This window comes from Rhinoderma darwinii, chromosome 8 (assembly GCF_050947455.1).
Source record: "Rhinoderma darwinii isolate aRhiDar2 chromosome 8, aRhiDar2.hap1, whole genome shotgun sequence".
NCBI classification, from domain to species: Eukaryota; Metazoa; Chordata; class Amphibia; order Anura; family Rhinodermatidae; genus Rhinoderma; species Rhinoderma darwinii.
In genome coordinates, this window is record NC_134694.1 from 119,453,909 (window position 1) to 119,480,418 (window position 26,510).

Sequence of the window (26,510 nt, forward strand, 5' to 3'; positions counted from 1 at the left end):
GTTATATTCTTGTACATAGGGGCAGTATTATAGTAGTTATATTCTTGTATATAGGGGCAGTATTATAGTAGCTTTATTCTTGTATATAGGGGGCAGTATTATAGTAGTTATATTCTTGTATATAGGGGCAGTATTATAGTAGTTATATTCTTGTATATAGGGACAGTATTATAGTAGTTATATTCTTGTATATAGGGGCAGTATTATAGTAGTTATATTTTTGTATATAGGAGGCAGTATTGTAGTAGTTATATTCTTGTATATAGGAGCAGTATTATAGTAGTTATATTCTTTTATATAGGGGCAGTATTATAGTAGATATATTCTTGTATATAGGGGCAGTATTATAGTAGTTATATTCTTGTACATAGGGGCAGTATTATAGTAGTTATATTCTTGTATATAGGGGCAGTATTATAGTAGCTTTATTCTTGTATATAGGGGGCAGTATTATAGTAGTTATATTCTTGTATATAGGGGCAGTATTATAGTAGTTATATTCTTGTATATAGGAGCAGTATTATAGTAGTTATTTTCTTGTATATAGGGGACAGTATTATAGTCGTTATATTCTTGTATATAGGAGACAGTATTATAGTAGTTATATTCTTGTATATAGGGGCAGTATTACAGTAGTTATATTCTTGTATATAGGGGCAGTATTACAGTAGTTATATTCTTGTATATAGGGGGCAGTATTATAGCGGTTATATTCTTGTATATAGGGGACAGTATTATAGTAGTTATATTCTTGTATATAGGAGACAGTATTATAGTAGTTATATTCTTGTATATAGGAGAAGTATTATAGTAGTTATATTCTTTGATATAGGGGGCAGTATTACAGTAGTTATATTCTTGTATATAGGAGCAGTATATATATATAGTAGTTATATTCTTGTATATAGGGGCAGTATTATAGTAGTTATATTCTTGTACATAGGGGCAGTATTATAGTAGTTATATTCTTGTATATAGGGGCAGTATTATAGTAGCTTTATTCTTGTATATAGGGGGCAGTATTATAGTAGTTATATTCTTGTATATAGGGGCAGTATTATAGTAGTTATATTCTTGTATATAGGGACAGTATTATAGTAGTTATATTCTTGTATATAGGGGCAGTATTATAGTAGTTATATTTTTGTATATAGGAGGCAGTATTGTAGTAGTTATATTCTTGTATATAGGAGCAGTATTATAGTAGTTATATTCTTTTATATAGGGGCAGTATTATAGTAGATATATTCTTGTATATAGGGGCAGTATTATAGTAGTTATATTCTTGTACATAGGGGCAGTATTATAGTAGTTATATTCTTGTATATAGGGGCAGTATTATAGTAGCTTTATTCTTGTATATAGGGGGCAGTATTATAGTAGTTATATTCTTGTATATAGGGGCAGTATTAGGGCATGACCACACATGGCGGAATTCCTCCGCAACTGTCCGCATCAATGCCGCACCTAATCCGGGTTGCGGATTACGGCTGCGGATCTGCACAAAATGTGCAGAAAATTGATGCGGACTAGCTGCTGCGGACTGCGGGAAAAGTGCTTCCCTTCTCCCTATCAGTGCAGGATAGAGAGAAGGGACAGCACTTTCCCTAGTGAAAGTAAAAGAAATTCATACTTACCGCCCGTTGTCTTTATGACGCGTCCCTCCTTCGGCATCCAGCCCGACCTCCCTGGATGACGCGCCAGTCCATGTGACCGCTGCAGCCTGTGCTTGGCCTGTGATTGGCTGCAGCCGTCACTTACACTGAAACGTCATCCTGGGAGGCCGGACTGGAGACAGAAACAGGGAGTTCTCGGTAAGTACGAACTTCATTTTTTTTTACAGATACATGTATATTGGGATCGGTAGTCACTGTCCCGGGTGCAGAAACAGTTACTGCCGATCGCTTAACTCTTTCAGCACCCTGGACAGTGACTATTTACTGACGTCTCCTAGCAACGCTCCCGTCATTACGGGAGCCCCATTGACTTCCTCAGTCTGGCTGTAGACCTAGAAATACATAGGTCCAGCCAGAATGAAGAAATGTCAAGTAAAAAAAGCAAGACGCATCCGCAGCACACATGACATGTGCATGACAGCTGCGGACTTCATTGCGGAACTTTGAATCTCCATTGAAGTCAATGGAGAAATTCCGCCATGAGTCCGCCACTGCTCCGCAACAGACAGAGCATGCTGCGGACACCAAATTCCGCTCCGCAGCCTATGCTCCGCAGCGGAATTGTACGCATCGTGTAAACGAACACTGCTAAATTAAAGTGAAAGTCAATGTAGAAACGGCTCCGCTGCGGATTAACGCTGCGGAGTGTCCGCAGCGGAATTTAAGTGCAATTCCGCCATGTGTGAACCCGCCCTTATAGTAGTTATATTCTTGTATATAGGAGCAGTATTATAGTAGTTATTTTCTTGTATATAGGGGACAGTATTATAGTCGTTATATTCTTGTATATAGGAGACAGTATTATAGTAGTTATATTCTTGTATATAGGGGCAGTATTACAGTAGTTATATTCTTGTATATAGGGGGCAGTATTATAGCGGTTATATTCTTGTATATAGGGGACAGTATTATAGTAGTTATATTCTTGTATATAGGAGACAGTATTATAGTAGTTATATTCTTGTATATAGGAGAAGTATTATAGTAGTTATATTCTTTTATATAGGGGGCAGTATTACAGTAGTTATATTCTTGTATATAGGAGCAGTATATATATAGTAGTTATATTCTTGTATATAGGGGGAGTATTATAGTAGTTATATTCTTGTATATAGGGGCAGTATTATAGTTGTTATATTGTATATAGGAGCCGTATTATAGTAGTTATATTCTTGTATATAGGGGCAGTATTATAGTAGTTATATTCTTGTATATAGGGGCAGTATTATAGTAGTTATATTCTTGTATATAGGGGCAGTATTATAGTAGTTATATTTTTGTATATAGGAGGCAGTATTGTAGTAGTTATATTCTTGTATATAGGAGCAGTATTATAGTAGTTATATTCTTGTATATAGGGGCAGTATTATAGTAGTTATATTCTTGTATATAGGGGCAGTATTATAGTAGCTTTATTCTTGTATATAGGGGGCAGTATTATAGTAGTTATATTCTTGTATATAGGGGCAGTATTATAGTAGTTATATTCTTGTATATAGGGGCAGTATTATAGTAGCTTTATTCTTGTATATAGGGGGCAGTATTATAGTAGTTATATTCTTGTATATAGGGGCAGTATTATAGTAGTTATTTTCTTGTATATAGGGGACAGTATTATAGTCGTTATATTCTTGTATATAGGAGACAGTATTATAGTAGTTATATTCTTGTATATAGGGGCAGTATTACAGTAGTTATATTCTTGTATATAGGGGCAGTATTACAGTAGTTATATTCTTGTATATAGGGGGCAGTATTATAGCGGTTATATTCTTGTATATAGGGGACAGTATTATAGTAGTTATATTCTTGTATATAGGAGACAGTATTATAGTAGTTATATTCTTGTATATAGGAGAAGTATTATAGTAGTTATATTCCTGTATTTAGGGAGCAGTATTAGGGCATGGCCACACGTGGCGGATTTCCTCCGCAACTGTCCGCATCAATGCCGCACCTAATCCGGGTTGCGGATTACGGCTGCGGATCTGCCCAAAATGTGCAGAAAATTGATGCGGACTAGCTGCTGCGGACTGCGGGAAAAGTGCTTCCCTTCTCCCTATCAGTGCAGGATAGAGAGAAGGGACAGCACTTTCCCTAGTGAAAGTAAACGAATTTCATACTTACCGGCCGTTGTCTTGGTGACGCGTCCCTCTTTCGGCATCCAGCCCGACCTCCCTGGATGACGCGCCAGTCCATGTGACCGCTGCAGCCTGTGCTTGGCCTGTGATTGGCTGCAGCCGTCACTTAGACTGAAACGTCATCCTGGGAGGCCGGACTGGAGACAGAAGCAGGGAGTTCTCGGTAAGTATGAACTTATATTTTTTTACAGGTTGCTGTATATTGGGATCGGTAGTCACTGTCCCGGGTGCAGAAACAGTTACTGCCGATCGCTTAACTCTTTCAGCACCCTGGACAGTGACTATTTACAGACGTCTCCTAGCAACGCTCCCGTCATTACGGGAGCCCCATTGACTTCCTCAGTCTGGCTGTAGACCTAGAAATACATATGTCCAGCCAGAATGAAGAAATATCAAGTTAAAAAAGCAAGACGCATCCGCAGCACACATAACATGTGCATGACAGCTGCGGACTTCATTGCGGAAATTAGAATCTCCATTGAAGTCAATGGAGAAATTCCGCCATGAGTCCGCCACTGCTCCGCAACAGACAGAGCATGCTGCGGACACCAAATTCCGCTCCGCAGCCTATGCTCCGCAGCGGAATTTTACGCATCGTCTAAACGAACACTGCTAAATTAAAGTGGAAGTCAATGGACAAACGGCTCCGCTGCGGATTAACGCTGCGGAGTGTCCGCAGCGGAATTTAAGTGAAATTCCGCCACGTGTGAACCCAGCCTTATAGTAGTTATATTCTTGTATATAGGAGGCAGTATTATAGTAGTTATATTCTTGTATATAGGAGGCAGTATTATAGTTGTTATATTCTTGTATATAGAGGCAGTATTATAGTAGTTATATTCTTGTATATAGGGGGCACTATTATAGTAGTTATATTCTTGTATATAGGGGGCACTATTATAGTAGTTATATTCTTGTATATAGGAGCAGTATTATAGTAGTTATATTCTTGTATATAGGGGGCACTATTATAGTAGTTATATTCTTGTATATAGGAGCAGTATTATAATAGTTATATTCTTGTATATGTGGACAGTATTATAGTGGTTATATTCTTGTATATAGGAGCCGTATTATAGTAGTTATATTCTTGTATATAGGAGCCGTATTATAGTAGTTATATTCTTGTATATAGAAGGCGGTATTATAGTAGTTATATTCTTGTATATAGGGGCAGTATTATAGTAGTTATATTCTTGTATATAGAAGGCGGTATTATAGTAGTTATACTCTTGTATGTAGAAGGCTGTCTTGTAGTAGATATATTCTTGTATATTTTGTAGGAGCAGTATCTATATTCTTTGTTGTAGTGAATAATATTGTAGTAGAAGAAAGGTACTTGCCTCCTATGTCCTTTTTTGAGACCTATACTGCGCAAAGACTGATAGGAGGTAGTATGGAATTATTGTTTATGTTGCAGGGACATTTAAAAAATAAAAAAGGGAAAAAAATGTAAATTCTACCGAATATATCAGGGGATTTTGAACGGTTATTGCTTGGAGATTTCCATTAAAGGAATACCTCAGTTTAAACTTGAAAAAAACACAACACTTTGATATGCTCAATAAGGCCAGAGGGGGTGGTGCATGACACTTGAATTCTTTCTGTTTTTCTTTGAATTCCTTTGCCATGCCCCAATTCCCCAGGCCCTACAGTCAGCTATACCCTGTGCATCAATTTTACCTAAATTGTTTATTTAAGCGTTAAAGCCTGTGAATAGCTTTTTGTTACTGGTATTGTCTCTATTACGAACAGCAGGTTTTTTTTACCTGCTCATTCATCTCCTAGTTTGAGCAGTAGCGGGCAGTTACTGAGGAAGATGACCACACTGGAATGAGCCTCTCATTTAGAGATAGGGACCTGATTGTTTGTTCTGCCTGACTCAAAGAATCTCTGGTCTCAGATTTAGGTTGACATTTATACTACATGCTATGTGTGTTGGCCATGTGCTAGTCTGATCGTGTGTAACAATCTAAAGTTGTGCTTTTCAGCTATGCCTAAGTATTCCCTCAATCCGCGTTTACTTCTGTGTTTAGTCCTGTTCGTTTTTTAGTTTTTATCCTGAGTTTTCGATTAGTTTCTTCTTTTTTTTTATATTCTTGCCTCTGGTTTCTAATGTGTTTGTGGGGCTGTGTAAGGGACAGTTTCTGCTGATTAGGGTCAGTGAGGGTTAGTGGTGTGGTGCTAGGGTCCATGTTTAGGGACAGATCCAGGGATAGATATATGGAAAGCTATTTAGAGTTAGTTTGTTATCATCTACCATCATCCGTTGGGTTTCCATCATCCAACTGTTATCATCTCCCATGATCTGTGAGTACCATCCCCCAACTGTTATCACCCATTATCTGTTTGTTCCCATCTGACAAAGCTACAGGTTTGGCGACACGTGCATTGAGCTGTTCTTGATTCCACCCACAGTAAATGATGTCGATGGGTGAGTTCCCTGATGTTCAGTGAATACTTTTGTTGCCTATTAAGCATAGTGTTTTAATGTGTGGATACTAATGGGTTTTTGACATTGTACTACTGCTTAAATTCACCCAAAAACTCTTTATTGCCATGTGTTGATTTATCCATCTATGGGGCCAGATGCCTTGGGCATTTTGAGTTTTGAATGCCACATACTATATGAGCACATTGATTCTATATGGTCTTGTGCCTGAGATGTTCTAATTTTAGGGTTATTACACTATATCTTAATTGATTTACCATATGTGGACAATGACTCTATGTGTATGTTTGCTTTTGTGACATTACACATGAATATTGACCTTTACTGTGGGTTTTTGGTCTCTTGGAGGTGTGTTCTGTGACTCAATGTAAGGTCTGTCACCTCATACCATTATTTTCTCATTTTAACTAATTGTGATGTTGTGTAGAATTTCTGGACATTTGATCTATTAATCAATTCAATCTATACTTTTATATACTTTTGAGCAATTGCATTCCTTGTGGTCTATCTTTTGGTTTGTTTGTAGATATAGGAGCCCATTTTTTGGAGAGGTTCATTGTGTAGGTTATATATTGTTCCCATCATCCATCTGACATCATCATCTTTTTCCATCCCTGTTTTCAATCAGTGAGTCCCTGTTTTTTTGTATTCCTGTTGCATTTGAGTATGGTTGAACGTGCTCCATAACTCCCTTTGACTGTCCGGTTGGTTTACAATTCGACACTACTTTAGTCCTGCTGTCTTGTAGATAGACGGCGTTGTTACAGTCCCATACATAACATTTTAGCAATTCCTCTTAACACTAATTGCCTACAGTTCACTCTAACACCAGAATTTGGAAATTTCTCTTAAAAGTTTGCAATTTGAACTGATAAATGTATTCTCATATTGGTTTGAAGGTCAAAACATGATTTAATTTATATAAGAGCAATTACCACCACTTAACCTGCCGTGTAATATAAGGTAAAACAGTTTAACATTGCATCAAGGGAATGAGACATGTGATTTATGCAGTTTATCATTCTGGATATTAGAAAAATTACCTCTTTCATTTTTGTGCTCTTTCCTCATAGATCTGATAGAGCGTGGAGATAATGGAGGCGGATAAATATGAATAGTGTCTAAACAAAGAGCAGTTAGAAGATGAAATTTAATGCAATCATGTACAAAAGTGTCATCTGGATGTTGAAAAGATAGACAGGCCGGGCAAACTAATGTAACATAAAATAGAAAAGTTCCGTAATCAAATATTGATGTCTCTCTCGGCCACGTTTGAAAAATTAAATTATTAAAAGCAAATATTGTAGCAAATAGGTTTCAATCCGTCTCAATAAATGTTACGTTCTGCCACGGCTGACATATTATTACACTTTTGTTTTCTTAAGAACAGATATAGCAAGTTTGAGTAAAAAAACCAGCATCTAAATAGACTCAATGAGGAGGCCAATATTAATTGATCATGATGGATGGTTCCTGCGGTTACTTGGTTACTATAGAGAAGGGCCATGGAAAAGTTAAATAGATACAAATATTCTTGAACTCCTATCACCCTTGTGAGTATATAGTATTAGATTTGCCTTTCGAAAGTAATATTCCCGATTGTGTGGCTACAGCAATTTAAAAAAACAAACACATGAATATATATGAATGTCTGACTTCAGTAATTATATGAAAAATAACATTTGAAGCAGGGTAGTGAAAGTAAGCTGAAGCCATGTGGTACAGAGGGATTGCATTGCTCCTTACATCTCTATTGGAGTAACGGAAACAGCTGAGCCAATTTGCTCAGCTGTTTCTGCAACCCCCATAGAAGTCAATAGAGAGAGCCACAGTGAATGGAAGTCTCACATAGTTGGGAGTTGTGCCTAACTTTTTTGTGCAAATTTTTCCTCATAAAAGCCCATGGTAGCCCACGATTTATGGATAACACCCCAAGAAAAGTAGTTATATGTCATCCAGGGGAGTACGACATGACTTTTTGATATGTCAACACAAGTCGTGCAAACAAAAAGAACGCTGTACAAACATGTAGTGGCACATAGAGGTATGAAAACCTACATAGACTAACATAATTCTACATTTAACTTGTGCATGTGCCTAAGGCCAGAAAAAATGAGAACCCACTGTGAAAATATACTGTTAGGCCTTTCCCTATAACTCCCATAGGGCTTGCCCCACAGCTTCATCAGATATGACTTGGTGGAATTTTTTGCAAAATGTGAGAACTTAAATATGTTTAGTTTCAAGTGATTTTTTTATTCTTTTTTGGGTCAATGCTCTATGGTTATATTTCTACTGCGTGACCTGGTTTATCATCTACAAGTACTGCAGGTCAGACTCTTCCTCTATGTGATGTCATGGTACATGGCCGCACCCTCCAATAGCAGCCACAGACATCCCGACCCTATAGACATCGGCCTTTTGCTATTGGACATTTTTTAGACCAGATAATTCCTGTAATTCACAATTTCTATAAAAAGAAAATATTTTCCCATCATTAAACCCCCCTATTCTCCAGGATAAAGCCTTCACTCAGATTACATATATTTGCACCCACTATTACTGATGTCATTGTATAATATGATATATTTATTGCCTAGGATATGTCATCGCTGTCTGATATGTGACGGTCCTACCTTTGGGACACTCACCTTTACTAAGACTAAGTGGAACCAGCACTGCTTAAAAATTTATTTAGCGTTGCGTTGCCTTTAAAATTTTTCTTTGCACAATGGCGCTCCCAACCACCCGCTATAAAGGAAAATACAGACAAGGGGCCACAGTGCTGCTTCTGCCTTCAAACTCAGGAACGGTTGGGGTCCCAGAGATCGACTCCCTTTTTGGTGGAATAAATTTTTACAATTGCTGACAAATCATCTTAACAACTTCTCCCTCGGAAGAAGTGGCGCCATTGCCATGCATCAATATATCACCAGCTTCTTAAGAGACGACACTCTTCACTTTAGGCTACAGTCACACGAGCGTGTCCGATTTGAGCGTGTAAAAAATGCAGCGTATTTCCAGCAGTTCATGTCCGTGTGCCATCAGTGTGCGTCATGTATGGCAGTAGTGTGCTTTGCGTGTGGCATGCGTTTTTCACGTCCGTGCAAGCACTTTTTTTTTTTGTTTCTTAATTTCTCTGCATCTAGATGTCGTCCGTGTGCTGTCCGTGGTTTTCACACACGCATAGACTTCAATGGGCGACAAGGTGCGCAAAACGCACCAATATAGGACATATAGTGATCTTCACACAACGGACACTCGCTGCGTGAAAACTCACGCATTTCTGAATAGCCCCACTGAAATTAAAGGGTCCGTGTGCTGTCAGTTATTTCAACGGACAGCACACGGACGAGTATTTCGCTTGTCTGAATGAACCCTTACCCTATTATTTTTGACCAATATCTCTCGATTTAAAATATCTTCAATGTCGACACCGGAGAGTTTCTATATTTTATTAATAAGACAAGTCTACAATACGATGCACAGCCAAGCAAAAACAAATTGACTTTTCGCTGCAGCATAAACAACATTCCTTCTCTGTATTTCTATGGTTGCTTGAAAACACAGTTTAAATAAGATGTTCCTCATGTCCAGCTGAACTTTGCTTTCGATAATAATATTTTGCTTTCCTTTAAGTGCGTCTCCAGTTATTTTTCCTACATGTCTTGTAGAGTTGTAGCCAAGGAAACACTTTAAAAAAATTGCATGTCTTATTATACTGCCAAGCCTGTGCCCTCCGCGGAAATACATAGACAGATTGACAGAGGTGTAGAGAAAACTAGTTGTCTAAAACTGTGGCAAACAAACAGAGATTGTGTGTATTATTTTTTTTTAGAGTTCAAGAAAAAAGGAAATCCCACTTATTAGCGCTGTTCCTCCCTAGTGATGAATACTTGGCAACAATCACTGGCGGTGATTCATATAAACTCAGGTATGACCCAGAATGGATATATGGTCTGTTTATTGTTGTGTTTTTTTTTTATTTTTTAAAAGTTAAAATATAGAAGGCTACGCGTTTTGAGACCAGAACGGACTCTTCATGAGGCTGAAAAAAACACATACCTGAGTTTATATGGATCACCGCCAGTGATTATTCACCGGCGGAACTTGCCAAGTATTTATCACAAGGGAGGAACAGCGCCAATTAGTGGGATTGCCCTTTTTTCTTGAACTCTACACATCCTGCCAAACGGAACCCTATGGGTCACCGGTTGAATCCCGGGCTGCGGGCCTCCAGATTATAAATCACATTCAACGCTATCAGGTGAGCACCATTCATCTTCCCTGAACTCACACGTACAAAACCTTGGGATGATGCGCCATGCGTGCTGTGGATTTTTTATATATTTTTTCATATTATTTTTTTTTTTTAAGCTGATATAATGATGTGCATCACGTCGGGCATTCTAGTGAATTGACGCCTGTAGTCTACTGAACACATTGGGGAGAGAAGCTTTGGGGAATTTGGTTTCCTCGCAGCTGCGCTTCTTTGTTATTCAGTTTTCTGAATAGTAATAAGTAATACAATTAAATCATAGAATTACTAGTAATCCATATGCTATAAAATAGATTTTAATAGAAGGTAAATCCTCACACGTAGCGTAAATACTGCGGATTTTCCGCAACGTATTCCATTGTGGGGAATCAGTAGCACAATACAGTAGCAGCAGAGTGGATGACATAGAACAAATCTCCACAAAAACTGCTCAGAAATTGACCTACGGTGCAGTTTTCTTAATCGTCAGCATGTCAATTGTATTTGCGTAATTGCTGCTTTTGCGTTGTAGATTTTCCACATTAAATTCAATTGCAAAACATAGCAGATGTTGCGATTTGTGCAGCAGAAAAGCTGCAACTCCACCGCAAAAAGCACAACTCAGAAAAAAAATAATCTTATACTTACCCAGAATGATGTGCTTCTTCATCCAGGCCGGCCTCCTGGGATGACGTTTCATTCCATGTGACTGCTGCAGCCAATCATAGGCTGCAGCGGTCACATGGGATGAGACGTCATCCCATGAGGCCGGGCTGTAGGACGGCGGAGGGACACGTTGCCATGTCTACTTAAATAGGAAACTTTTTTTTTTTATGTGCAGTTTACCGCATCAGACATTCCAGCCGAAAAACTGCAGCACAATTTGGTGCTACTTTTCAGACAGAATTCCCTGTAGCGTCCGGGGCGGATACACTGTGTGCTTTTATGCAGCGTATCCGCCCTGTGTGAACATACCCTAAAGGATAGGCGAAAATTGAACAAATTGAGGTGCAAATCTATGCCTGGTCATTGCCGACGTAGATTTTATGTTATCGGACAGTGCAAAATGTGGGCCATTTTTTTCTGGCAATTAAATGGAAACAGCCTGTCCAACATATTGCTATTTAGGAACACCATTCTTCTGTTACTAGAAAATATCTGACTTTAATGCACCCACCTGACTCCAGCTCTCCGCTTTCCACCGCCATCAATACATGTTGGAGCCGTCCTACCTTGATACAAGTATGCGTATTTCCAGTAAATATTGAATGTCATCGTCTGCCAGGATTGTTGAACTCCTCAGACTTTATGAGGGCAATATGATATGAAAACAACATTTTGTCAATCATGAAATATGCCACGGTCTTCTATCATTGTTGGTCAGGCAATAATTAAAATATGCAAAAATTAATGCCATGACTGCACAGTCTATTCATTTGCAAAATGTTAAGCTTGATTATCTCAACCAAAATGTCACTTATGTTCGATGAAATAGTAGTTGGGTGATAGTCAAAATCTGTGCATTTCAATTAAGTATTATTTATTAGCTTAATGACTTCTAGTTCTAGTTTCGGATAAGTGATGGGGTGACAGCTGCCTTGGCTATTGATAGGAATACATCATCCGACATTGTAGACTTGCATGACTGAAAATTGTAACAATTTAGAAAAATATACAAACACAACATAGACCAAAATGATAAAACGATGACCACCATTGTCCGTAGTGGAATAAGAAGAGAAATCTACACTGGATCTTTTCTTGGAAAGACAGATTTAGGAGAAAAATGTGTTCATTTTCAAAATTGTTTTTAATAATACTGATACATTTATTATCAAAGGAGTTGTCCACTACCAGACAACTGACCACCTATCCACAGGATAGGTCATTAGTATATGATCTGTGGGGGTCTGACACCCGGACCCCGCACCAATCAACTACTCTGGTGCCTCCAAGCACCGGACGTCCATGCCAGAAGCAGTTGGCTCCGGTCACGGAATAGCGGCCGAGCTGCAGTATTCAAGTGAATAGGAGCAGAGCTGCAGTTCTGCAGCACGGCCACTATGCTATGTATGGAGCCAACTGCTTCCGACTCTGTACACTGCATAGTGTACAATGAGATACGGTGCCCGCAGGCAGCCGGAGCAGCTGATTAATGCGGGGTCCGGGTGTTGGACCCGCGCCGATCATATACTGATATACTGATGACCTATCCGGTGGATAGTTGATCAGTTAATGATAATACTAATTTTAAATAAAAATAAAAAATAATTCTATCAATTAATTATTATTATTATTGCAGTTAATATTTTTAGCAGTATTAATAAAAAAACGAACGCTAATAATAATTAATAATTAATGATATAATTATTTATCAAGATTTTTAATTATTATTATTATCAGTCACCATCAGCTGCATTCATATTTTTAACAGAATTAATAATTAAAAAACAGACGCTAATGATAATGATAATAATAATAATTAAACATGTTATTAAATCATATTCATTATTATTCATTATTATCATCTCTTTTAATTATTAATACTGATAAAAAAATATTAACTGTAATAATACTAAATAAAAAATGTATATTAGAATTTAACAGAATATCTTGAATTACTATTATTTTTATTAATAATAACTTTATCAATATTATTAAAAACAGACTATAAAGAAAAAAAAAATTAAAGACAAGTGATCTCTGTATGGTCAAGCAGTTCAGTGAAATGTGCAACTTTTGCCGGTGAATAAAATCAGCCAATCAAAAATCCCCTTTTAGGGCATGACCACACCTGGCGGATTTCCTCCGCAACTGTCCGCATCAATGCCGCACAGAATCTGCGTTGCAGATTCTGCTGCGGATCTGCACAAAATGTGCAGTAAATTGATGCGGACTAGCTGCTGCGGACTGCGGTAAAAGTGCTTCCCTTCTCCCTATCAGTGCTGGATAGAGAGAAGGGACAGCACTTTCCCTTGTGAAAGTCAAAGAAATTCATACTTACCGCCCGTTGTCTTGGTGACGCGTCCCTCCTTCGGCATCCAGCCCGATCTCCCTGGATGACGCGGCAGTCCATGTGACCGCTGCAGCCTGTTATTAGCCTGTGATTGGCTGCAGCCGTCACTTAGACTGAAACGTCATCCTGGGAGGCCGGACTGGAGACAGAAGCAGGGAGTTCTCGGTAAGTATGAACTTCATTTTTTTTTACAGATACATGTAGATTGGGATCGGTAGTCACTGTCCCGGGTGCAGAAACAGTTACTGCCGATCGCTTAACTCTTTCAGCACCCTGGACAGTGACTATTTACTGACGTCTCCTAGCAACGCTCCCGTCATTACGGGAGCCCCATTGACTTCCTCAGTCTGGCTGTAGACCTAGAAATACATAGGTCCAGCCAGAATGAAGAAATGTCAAGTTAAAAAAGCAAGACGCATCCGCAGCACACATAACATGTGCATGACAGCTGCGGACTTCATTGCGGAAATTAGAATCTCCATTGAAGTCAATGGAGAAATTCCGCCATGAGTCCGCCACTGCTCCGCAACAGACAGAGCATGCTGCGGACACCAAATTCCGCTCCGCAGCCTATGCTCCGCAGCGGAATTTTACGCCTCGTCTAAACGAACACTGCTAAATTAAAGTGTAAGTCAATGGACAAACGGCTCCGCTGCGGATTAATGCTGCGGAGTGTCCGCAGCGGAATTTAAGTGAAATTCCGCCACGTGTGAACCCAGCCTTAGACATGTAAATCAGGAGCACTATTTAAGTCACTGCAGCGAAGTTCTAGCGCCATTTTTACCATGTAGATTGTGCTTATAGAGACTGGACAGATAGATGCTGGATAGATGTGTTACTAGTGCTGGGCCCAGAAATCGATCACTCACAATTAGTGAAAAATTACCGCAGCTTTAAGAGTAAGTTCACACGAGGTGGATACGCTGCGTAAAGGTACACAGCATATCTGCCATGGTGGCCACAAGGAATTCAGGGAGAAAATCCACACCAAATTGTGGTGCAGTTTTTCAGCCAGAACGTCCGCTGCGGAAAGCGGCAGCATCAGCCAGCCTGTGATTGGCTGCAGCGGTCACATGGGATCATGGCCGGCCTTAGCTACTTGCGACACGTGTGGTCACACAGGGCGCCGGCTGCCATGCTGTAAGGGAGGCGCTAGCGGGTGAATTTCTCCTGCTCTGCGGCTACTGCTCGGGGCGCTAGCGGGTCAGGTGTCACTCACTGACCTCACTACTGGCTTCCCCGCGCCGCGACTACAGCTCCCCCGCTCCCCCTCCTCGTCTTACATCCTAAATGATCATCAGGCATGATGACATCACTCAGGACGCAAGACAGGGAGGAGACTATCTTACCATGCGGTCCTGCTCTGCTATATTTCCCCAGGTCTCGGCTCCAGCAGTATCAGCGGGCACAGTGCACTGTAAGAAGCCCAACAGGTCTGTCAGACTGTGGCCTTTGGTTGTATGGGGGCACTGATGGGGGTCTAAAAATGGCAAATGGGCAGAGGATTCAGTGCTACCTTGGTACCTTTAGTGCCCTGTTCAGTGCCTCTTTGATGCCCATTTGCCATTTATTGCCCATTTAGTGTTTTTGGGTTTCGATTTTACTGCTTTCATCGTGTGGTAAAAAGGACAACTTAGATTTATTCTGCGGCTCAATACGATTACGGTGATACCAAATTTCTATAGGTTTTTTATATATTTTACTACTTTTACAAAGAAAACTATTTGTTAAAAAAAAACAAAAATAAAATGTTGTTTCACCGCATTCTGAAAGACAGAACTTTTTTATATTTTCGTCTAAGCGGTGTGAGGCCTTATTTTTTTGCGGGACGCGCTGTAGTAGCTTTTACTGGTTCAATATTTTGGTACATGCAACTTTTTGAGAATTTTTTATTACATTATTTTTAGAGCTAATGTGAACAAAAAACAGCGATTTTGGCACAGTGTGAGTTAAATAAGAAGTAATAAAAAGCACCAACATTGCCCACGTGGACAGCAGCTTTAATATTTTTTGAGTAAACGGAGTAAGGTTCAGTTCACACGTTGCGTAAATACAACTGAATTTGTTGCAGAAAATCCGCAGCAAATAGAGTAGCAGCAAAATGGATGAGATAAAACAAATCTCCCCCACACGCTGCGTAAATACTGAGCGGAAAAAACTGACCTGCGGTGCAGAGTTTTATTCATGTCAATTGTATTTGCGTAAACGCGCCTTATTTGTTGCGGGTTTTCCCCGTTGTATTCAATGGGAGGTAAATTCCACAACAAATGGTAGTTGTTGCGTTTTTTGCGGCGGGTTCGCAGCGATCCCACCGCAAAAACGCCACTCAGAAAACACACAATATATTATACTTACCTAGGAATCTGTCTTTTATCCTCCTGGGATAACGCTTCATCTCATGTGACCTCCGCTGCAGCCAATCACAGGCCAATCACAGGCTGTAGCGGGGGTCAAATGGATGAAACGTCTTCCCAAGAGGCCGGCGTGCAAGCAGGCCGGCTAAGTACTGCAGTTTTTCGCAGCAGACATTCCAGGCCATAAACTGCCCCACAGTTTGGTGCGGTTTTTTTCGCGCCAAATTCCCTGCGGCGCACAGGGCGGATACGCTGCGTTCTTTTACTCAGCGTATCTGCCCCGTGTGAACTCAGCCTAAGGCCTCATTTACACGAGCGTGTGCGTTTTGCGCGCGCAAAAAAACGCTGCGTTTTGCGTGCGCAAAACGCAATTGACAGCTCCGTGTGTCATCCGTGTATGATGCGCGGCTGCGTGATTTTCGCGCAGCCGCCATCATAGAGATGAGGTAGTCGACGCCCGTCACTGTCCAAGGTGCTGAAAGAGCTAACTGATCGGCAGTAACTCTTTCAGCACCCTCGACAGTGAATGCCGATCACAATATACACCAACCTGTGAATAAAAAAAGACGTTCACACTTACCATGAACTGCCTGCTTCCTCCAGTCCGGTCTCCCGGCCGTTGCCTTGGTGACGCGTCCCTCTCTTGTCATCCGGCCCCACCTCCCAGGATGACGCGGCAGGCCATGAGACCGCTGCAGCCTGTGATTGGCTGCAGCCTGTGCTTGGCCTGTGATTGGCTGCAGCTGTCACTTGGCCTGAATTGTCATCCCGGGAGGTCGGACTGGAGGAAGGAGCCGGGACTTATCGGTAAGTCAGAACTTCTGTTTTTTTTTACACGTATATGTATATTGTGATCGAAAGTCACTGTCCATGGTGCTGAAACAGTTTAAGTCTTTGAGCACCGTGGGCAGTGACTGTCTCCTGACATCGCGTACCCGAACATTTTTTGCCGGGTTCGGTTAAAACGAGTTCGGCCGAACCCGGTGAAGTTCGGTGCGCTCATCTCTAATTTGACACTCCGTTTGGATGTTTGTAACCAGAAAAGCACGTGGTGCTTTTCTGTTTACATTCATCCTTTTGACAGCTCTTGCGTGATTTTCGCGCATGCAACGCAGGACCGTCAGTGTGGCATGCGTTGTTTTCACGCACCCATTGAAGTCAATGGGTGCGTGTTGCGTGAAAAACGCAAGAATATAGAACATGTCGTGAGTTTTACGCAACGCACTCACGCAGCGCAAAATTCACGCATCGTCTAAACAGCCCCATAGACTATTATAGGTGCGTACGACACGCGTGAAAAGCACGCGCGTCGCACGCGCGTATAATACGCTCGTGTAAATGAGGCCTAAAGGTAATTTCACATTGCATCCCGCCCATCCGTGTAATGTATGCACCGGGAAAGCTCCCAGAACGTATGGTAAACAGTCCCATACACCTGATGGAGGTTAAAAAAGCCTCAGTTCAGAGGGGGGGGGACGGGGACTGCGCTATTTTATGCAGTGGCGTCCAGTAAAATAAAATGATACTGCATGTTTTTTCTGTCCATTTAATGTATGTGCCAAGAGCTTTTTCTCCGCATATGATAAATGGAGAGGCAGGACGTAATGTGAAAACAGCCTTACCAAAACATAGGCCTTGTTCACACTGTGCTAAAAACAGCAGAAAAATTGGAAGCAGACGAGGCGTCTTTTACGCGGCCGTTTTGAAAAGCGGCCGCGGAAAAATACAGGCCTTGAAAAAGAAGTGCATGTCACTTCTTCAGCCGTTTTTGGGGCCGTTTTTCATAGACTCTATAGAAAAACAGCTGTTTTCCCTTGAAAACAGCTCCGTATTTTGAGATTCAGACAGGCTGAGCTGAATATTCAATGTCTCTTAAATATAGCGAATGTGGGTGAATGAAGATTATCTTTACCTACCACTGTTGGTATTCTCCACTATTTGCTATAAGACTCACCTTTTTGGTGACACGACAGAGTACCGGACATGAATATATATATATTCTGGTTCTTGCCGTATATTTATATTTAAACTGTCTTAGAGTGACTGACATATTTCCCTTTAGAGAAACCTTCTCTTCTGTGCATTTACTCATAATTATTGTGATCCTACTTCTCCTCCTATATATTTGGAGATATACAGTTTTTTCGATTTGTAGTCCGTTTTAACCATGTATTTTGTATTGTCCAAATAAAATTTGTATTTTTCTATGCCTTTGGCAATTTATATTTCAATAGTTATCGACTCCTCAATCAGAATTCTTGTTGACTGTAGAAATTAGGTGCTATTTTGGCACATTTTCGGCCCGTTTTACGTGCCAAGGAATTGACCTGACACTACTTTTTTCACGCGACACAATTAGAAGTCAGATTATTCTCAGAATGATACAGGTCTTGCATTTTTTTATATCAGTGTTTTGGGCAGGTGACGTCCCTCTCTGTGGATATTTTATTAGTGTGAATATTCTGCTAAATGTTATTCGGTGGCAGAAGTCAGCAACCTTCGGCACTCCAGTTGCAATTTCTAGCATGCCCTGCCAGCCTTTGGATGTAATATTAAAGTCTTTGGCTGTCAAGGCATGCTGGGGTTTGTAGTTTCACAACAGCTGGCATTCCGAAGGTTGCTGAACCCTGGCCTGGGGTGATATACTATAAAGACATAATAAATGAATCCTTTTGATTGCTATCAATTAGACTTTAATCAAATAACAATTGTAAGAACTCCACACACCCACTAAGTGGCTCCCAAGCTGGATATTGGTAGCTCCCAACAATTTTTTTTTTTTTTATTAGATTTCAGATGAAGAACTCTCATAAACATGCTTTATCCTTCCTACTTAGTCCTATTACCCAAAAGTGAATATTACTTTAGTACTTTGCTTATTTACACTGACATTTTTTTTCAAGACTAAACATTTCTACACCTTCTACTCAGAAAATGTTATATTTCATTACCTCAGAATCTCTTTCTTATATGTTAGCAAGGTCCCAGAATGCCGCAGAGTGGTTGTATTGTATTTGTGAAGGTTTTAGTTTTCCTTAGTCTTTGTTAGATATTATATGCTACACATTTCGTTTCTTTGTAATACAAACTTGTTTTAGTCGTACAATGAAACAAAGAATCAGCTCCAAGGACGATCAATTGTAAGTTCTACTTCAGCTGATCAAGCTTTTCGCTATTGTTTAGTATTGGTTTAAAACTATCAACAGAGTTTGACAAATACGTGGAAACGGGTAGATAATATTTTCTGTGGACCAGGAAAAAGAAAAGCTAAGTAATGTACAATATATATTTTTTATTTCCTCTTTATTTTCATGATCAATGAGATTAAAAAAAATAAATAAAAATATTATAATTAATAATTGTCACGCTGCGGGGTGTGGATGTCACGATGCGGGGTGTGGACCCACTGGGCCGTACCGCGTAGCGGGGATGGCAGCTGGCCAAACCGGAAGGTACACAGTTCAATGGTTCAGCGAGAGTACCTGAGGCAATCGTAGGCAGTGGCGAGGCGGACACGTCCAGAACCAGGCGGTGGGAAGTCGTTCAGTGAGGCGTAGCAGGGTAGCGTAGACTGTAGCACAGCACGGCAGGTAGCACAGCACGGCAATAGCACTAGGTAGCACGGAAACAGGATACGGGATACGGAATACAGGAGCAAGGTACACTTGGAGGCTGGAAGACACTGGGAGACCATAAGCAAGACGAACAACGGGAAAACTAACAACGCTCTGGCAAAGGGCAAGAGGGCAGAGCCCTTTTTATAGCCCAGGACATCCTGGGCCAGATTACAGTTTTTACAAAAACGCGCGCACTGGCCCTTTAAGGCCGTGCACGCGCGGGCGCGCGCACCCGCCGGAGACACTCGGAATCCGGAAGAGAGTGCCGGCGCCTGACTGGGGGACGACGCTGCAGGCAGGTAAGCTGTCCATGGCCACGGCCGTCGGGGTTAACGTCCGATCGACGGGCCGTGGCCATAGACGTTACAGTATCCCCCCTCTTACGCCCCCTCTTCTTGGGACCAGAGCGAGAGAGAAACTTCCTCACAAGAACAGGGGCATCGATGTTCTCCTCTGGCTCCCAAGACCTCTCTTCTGGGCCGAACACCCTCCAGTCCACCAAATAAAATGTCCTTCCTCCCACCTTCTTGGTAGCCAGAATCTCCTTTACCTCGAAAGTCCCAGATGGGCCGGCAGGAACCACTGTGGAACTAGGAGTCCTGGAGTAGCGGTTCAGGACCACCGGTTTTAGCAGGGAGACGTGAAAGGAGTTAGGAATCCTGAGAGTGGGGGGGAGCCGCAGCTTGTAGGATACCGGGTTAATTTGTAGCAGGACTTCAAAGGGACCAAGGAACCTCGGGGCAAATTTGCATGATGGCACCTTCAGCCGGATATTCCTAGAGGACAGCCAGACTTTAGTCCCTGGAAGGAACTGCGGAGGCGCCCGTCTTCTTGTGTCTGCCTTTCTCTTCATGCGGTCCACCGCCAAGAGGATAGAAGATCGGGTCTGTTGCCATATCTGTAGAAAGTCCCTGAAGGTTGAGTCGGCTGCAGGCACCTGGGACATTGTAGAAACAGGAAGAGGTATACGAGGATGTTGGCCGTAGACGATGAAAAATGGACTGGATGTGGTCGACTCACTGGTGTAGTTGTTATAGGAGAACTCTGCCCACGGGAGCAACTGCACCCAATCATCATGGCGCCTGGACACAAAGTGACGTAGGTAGTACTCCATAATCTGGTTAACTCTCTCGACTTGCCCGTTGGACTGGGGATGATAGGCCGAAGAGAAGTCCAATTTCACACCAAGGAGCCCGCAGAGTGCTCTCCAAAACTTCGAGGTAAACTGGACACCTCTGTCCGAGACAATATGCAGGGGCAATCCGTGCAGACGGAAGATGTGCTGTATGAAGAGGTCAGCCAACCGCGTAGCAGACGGCAGAGCGGTCAACGGGATGAAGTGAGCCATCTTGGAAAATCGATCCACCACCACCCAGATCACACTGCAACTCACAGAAGGAGGAAGATCCGTGACGAAGTCCATAGCGACATGTTGCCACAGGGCAACGGGCACAGGCAGTTGTTGGAGCAAGCCCGCAGGTCGGGAGTGAGCAACTTTATTTGCTGCACAGACTGTGCACGAGGAGACAAAGTCCATGACATCTTTGGGCAGCGTGGGCCACCAGAACTGACGGGTGATTAAATCTTGGGTCTTACGAGCACCCGCGTGACCTGCCAGCTTAGAGTTGTGACTCCAGCGAAGAATTCTTCCTCGGTCAGCCAGACGCACAAAAGTCCTACCCGGAGGAATGTCTCTGACTTGCAGGGGATTCACAGAGAAGATACAGGATGGGTCAATGATATTCTGTGGAGATTCCATGGCGTCCTTGGTTTCGAAAGATCTAGACAAGGCATCGACCCTCACATTCTTGTCGGTGGGACGGTAGTGGAGTTCGAACCGGAACCGAGCAAAGAACAACGACCACCTGGCTTGACGAGGATTCAACCGCTGGGCCGTCTGTATGTAGGTCAAATTCTTGTGATCCGTGAAGATCAGGATAGGGTGAACCGCGCCTTCCAGTAGGTGTCTCCACTCCTGCAGAGCCAGTTTGATGGCCAGTAACTCCCACTCCCCAATCGAGTAGTTACGCTCTGCGGGAGAAAACAGCTTGGAATAGTAACCACATACCACGGCCTTGCCTTTCGGTCTTTTCTGGAACAACAGTGCACCAGCACCCACCGAGGAGGCGTCCACCTCTAACAAAAACTGTAAGGACACGTCCGGATGGTGCAGAATGGAGGCAGATGTGAAGGCTTTCTTTAAGGATTCAAATACGGCTTCAGCCTCCGGGGTCCACAACTTGGCATTCATACCTTTCTTAGTGAGGGTGGAGATAGGTGCTGTCAAAGATGAGAAGTTGGGGATGAAGAGTCGGTAGAAGTTGGCGAATCCTAGAAAGCGTTGGATGGCCCTTAAGCCTTGGGGGCGTGGCCACTCCAGGACGGCCTTTACCTTCTGGGGATCCATCTTGAGACCCTGATCTGAGATAATATAGCCCAGGAAGGATAGAGACTTCTTCTCGAACACACACTTCTCCAATTTGGCGTAAAGTCGATTCTCTCTTAGACGGAGCAACAACTGGCGGACATGACTTCGATGAGTTACTGGGTCTGGGGAAAAAATCAGAATGTCATCGAGATACACCACAACACAAACATACAGGAGATCACGAAAAATGTCATTGCAAATTTTTGGAATACTGCGGGAGCGTTACACAGGCCGAAGGGCATGACTAAGTATTTGTAATGCCCATCACGAGTATTAAAGGCAGTCTTCCACTCGTCACCTCGACGAATCCGGATCAGATTGTAGGCCCCCCGCAGGTCCAGTTTAGAAAAAAAAAATTCCCCCCGTATGCAATCAAACAGTTCCGAAATTAAAGGCAGAGGGTACCTGTTCTTCACCGTGATCTGGTTTAGGCCTCGGTAGTCGATACAAGGTCGTAATGATCCATCTTTCTTTTTAACAAAGAAGAACCCTGCTCCGGCCGGGGATGAAGATTTACGAATGAAACCCCTCTCCAGGTTCACCTTGATGTAAGCCGACATGGACTGGGTCTCTGGCAAGGAGAGAGGATACACTCTACCACGAGGAGGAGACGATTCCGGAACCAGGTCGATTGGGCAGTCATATGCCCGGTGTGGCGGCAAGGTCTCGGCCTCCTTTTTATTGAAGACATCGCCGAACATAGAGAAACAGAGGGGGAAACCTGCCAACGACTGAAGAGGAGCGGGCTGTGGTGACTGGATGTGACTCAGACAGCGGTCAAGACACTTCGGGCCCCACTGGAGAACCTCTCCAGAGTTCCAATCCAGGACGGGGGCGTGCAGACGAAGCCAAGGCAACCCCAACAGCACGGGGTTGACGGCCTTGGATAGGACGAACAGAGAGATGATCTAAGCATGAAGGGCTCCCACTTGGAGTTTCAACGGCTTGGTTATGGACACAACTGGGTCTGGTAATGGCAGTCCATCCACCGAGGCAATGATCAACGGCCTTTCAAGCGGGATAGTGGGCAACTGTAGGAATCCACAATATCCTGGCAGATGAAGTTGGCTGCAGAGCCGGAGTCCAGATATGCGGAGACCTGATGAGACCTCTCGCCAGCAATAATGGTTAAAGGAATAAATAGTTTGGAGGAGAGTTCTTGCTTTAATGTGTTGACGCCCAGGGTTGTCTCTCCAACCAAGCCTAGGCGCTGGGGTTTTTTGGCTTGTGAGGACACAGACGCACGACGTGGCCAGCGAGGCCGCAATATAAGCACAGTCCAGAGGTGCGCCTGCGCTGTTTCTCCTGGACCGATAATTTTAGTCGGTCAACATGCATCGGAACCTCAGGCAAAGCGATAGGCAAGAGGGGTTGCTGAAAGTTTGGCGCCAGTCTAGGACGCCGGCGCTCCTGACGAACTTCATGGGATCTCTCCCTCAGCCTTATGTCAACCCGAGTGGCAAGCAGAATCAAGTCGTCCAACGCGGGAGCCAGGTCTCGAGCAGCCAGTTCGTCCTTGATCTCGGGCGACAGACCATGCCAATAGGATGCCACAAATGCCTCATTGTTCCAGGATAGCTCTCCTGCCAGAGTCCGGAACTGAATAGTATACTCGCCCACGGAGTTGTCCTCTTGGCGAAGGTTGAAGATGGCGGTGGCGGCTGATGAGACTCGTCCTGGTTCCTCAAAAACGGTTCGGAAAATTCGTGCGAATTCCTGGAAGTCTCGGGTCCCTGACGTTCCCAGATAGGGTTAGTCCATGCCAGGGCCTTGCCGGTCAGGAGGGAGATGATAAATGCGATCTTGGCTCCATCTGACGGAAATGCCTGAGAGTGCAAGGTAAAATGAATGTGGCATTGGTTCAGGAACCCCCGACAAGCACTGGCGTCTCCATCGAACCGAGAGGGCAATGGCAGCGAGAACCGAGGGTCCGTACAGGAACTGCCAGGAGGAGCAACAGGAGGGTCGGCTTGAGGAACTTGCACAGAAGCAGGAATGGAGGCAACTAGCATCCCTAGCTGCTGCGCCATAGAGTCCACGGCCACGAGGAGCTGGTCCTGCCTAGCTCGGAGATCCAGCAGATCCGCCTGCATGGCTTGGGAGGGTGACAAGCCCTTAAATTGGCCAGCGGGGTCCATGGCCAGAGCGTACAGTCACGCTGCGGGGTGTGGACCTACTGGGCCGTACCGCGTAGCGGGGATGGCAGCTGGCCAAACCGGAAGGTACACAGTTCAATGGTTCAGCGAGACTACCTGAGGCAATCGTAGGCAGTGGCGAGGCGGACACGTCCAGAACCAGGCGGTGGGAAGTCATTCGGTGAGGCGTAGCAGGGTAGCGTAGACTGTAGCACAGCACGGCAGGTATCACAGCATGGCAGGTAGCACAGCACGGCAATAGCACTAGGTAGCACGGAAACAGGATACGGGATACGGAATACAGGAGCAAGGTACACTGGGAGGCTGGAAGACACTGGGAGACCATAAGCAAGACGAACAACGGGAAAACTAACAACGCTCTGGCAAAGGGCAAGAGGGCAGAGCCCTTTTTATAGCCCAGGGCATCCTGGGCCAGATTACAGTTTTTACAAAAACACGCGCACTGGCCCTTTAAGGCACCCGCCGGAGACACTCGGAATCCGGAAGAGAGTGCCGGCGCCTGACTGGGGGACGACGCTGCAGGCAGGTAAGCTGTCCATGACCACGGCCGTCGGGGTTAACGACCGATCGACGGGCCGTGGCCATAGACGTTACAATAATGTAGATGTAATATTCATGCATTTTAATAAAGACTGATATAGAAATCAGATTCTAAGACCTATTCATCTATAACTATATAGTTAATGGGACTCTTGAGAACCATGAATATTGGAGGTTATGTTTGTTTATTGTTATTTTTTAATATAGATGGGATATGTCCATTGAGGTCTATAGACATATTTCATCCATTGGTCATGCTTAGACAAACGATACCACTCAGAGAACAAATATATTATATCACTAAGCTTGGAGACTTCTAGTGATTGGTTATTTGATCAATATTTAATAAAAGGTAAAAAAACAATTTAACATTTTCCATTGTAATAATTCATTCTGTAGTAAAATAAATAAAATAAAAAATAATAATAATAATAATAATAATAATAATGATAATGATAATAATAATGATGATGATGATAATAATAATAATAATAATAATAATAATCTTGTTAAGCAGCAAACCAAATGTTTATGGGCCTTTGCTCAGTAAAATGAATTGCTGGCTGTAAGATACAAGGTCTGCAAGCTCACATAATGTTGAAGGGCATGGATAAGAGATGGGTATTGTTAGGAAACGTCAGTGTCTTTAAGATTGTCATGACTACTAGCCTAGCTTCTGGGCGGCTCTGGGTTGAGTTGCAGAGCCAATCTCTTTTCTCTGTCTTCTTCCTATCAGATTCTAGGGTGGAGTATTTAAGTCTGGTCAGTTCTTTCATTGTTGCTTGTGAATTTCTTTGTATATGCAACTATCTGATCAAGCTTCTGGCTACTCCCTGTATCACCTATTTGGATTATTGGAACTGGACCTCGGCTTTGTATTTGGATTAACCCTTTTGCTCACTGATTTGGACATTCTGCTCTCGGCTGGTTTTGACCTCTGAAAATTCTGGTATTCCTCTGCTTTCTGATTTGGACTTACAGTCTCTCCTGGTTGTGTACTCTGTTTGCTGTTTACCCTCTGTCTTTCTGGTTTCAGTTCTGGTATTGCCTGAATTGCACCTCCTGTCCAACACTGTATTCTGTTAATGCAACCTGAGTTCTATGCAGCCAAATCCAACCTGCCTTGCGGTGGGCTCTGGTGAAGACCATAGAGTAACCTTAGACTCTGCTGATCAGAGTAGTGACAGACTTGAGGTAGCAAATTACCTGCACGCTCTATCCAGACAGTCTCCAGCGGCCTTTGGGGAATTGCTTACAGAGCAATTCCATAACTTGCACTCTTGGGAATTGCTCAACTAGTGATTCCCTAACAGGTATGATAACACTTCTTGTACATGTCACCCTATCTTAAAAAAGTTTAGAACATAGATACTTTACAAGTAATGTCGAGAATTGAGAGATTGCCTGATATCCTAAATGTAGACTGAAGATTTTTATAGGCGATGGGCTCATTCGTCTTAAGTCTCTAATCCCCTGACTGGACAGTCATTTTGGGCCAGGTTAGAATTTAAACTGGTTTGCCACAATTGGAAAACATACCTCCCCACACTCACTACAGGGTTGTGAACTGGTTAGGAAACAGAGTTGTGTGGCGCGCTCAGCTCACCGAGGCAAATCTCCTGACTTTTCTGCCAAATACAAAAGTTTAAAGTACAGATATAGTATCAAAATTAATCTTAATGCATCTGACCGAAACTCATAAAATAAGTATCGTACCCAAATCAAGTTCATAACATAAACACAGCACCAGAACCAAGCTCATAGCATAAATAGAGCACCAATAATAGAAGATAATAATTAAAACAGTGATCCCCAATGACTGGGCCGCGGACCAATACCGGGCCATGGATTATTTGGAACCAGGCCACGGTA

At 42.8% G+C, this 26,510-nt stretch overlaps 1 long non-coding RNA gene across 1 annotated transcript in view; it reads left to right on the top strand.

Annotated features, from left to right (window-relative positions):
* The first annotated feature begins 1,756 nt into the window (after nucleotides 1–1,756).
* LOC142659960 (uncharacterized) overlaps nucleotides 1,757–26,510 on the top strand; it is a 571,922-nt gene continuing 547,168 nt past the window's right edge. Inside the window, exon 1 of the long non-coding RNA XR_012850395.1 lies at nucleotides 1,757–1,814. This is a non-coding gene — a long non-coding RNA (uncharacterized LOC142659960). The remainder of the gene's footprint in view (nucleotides 1,815–26,510) is intronic.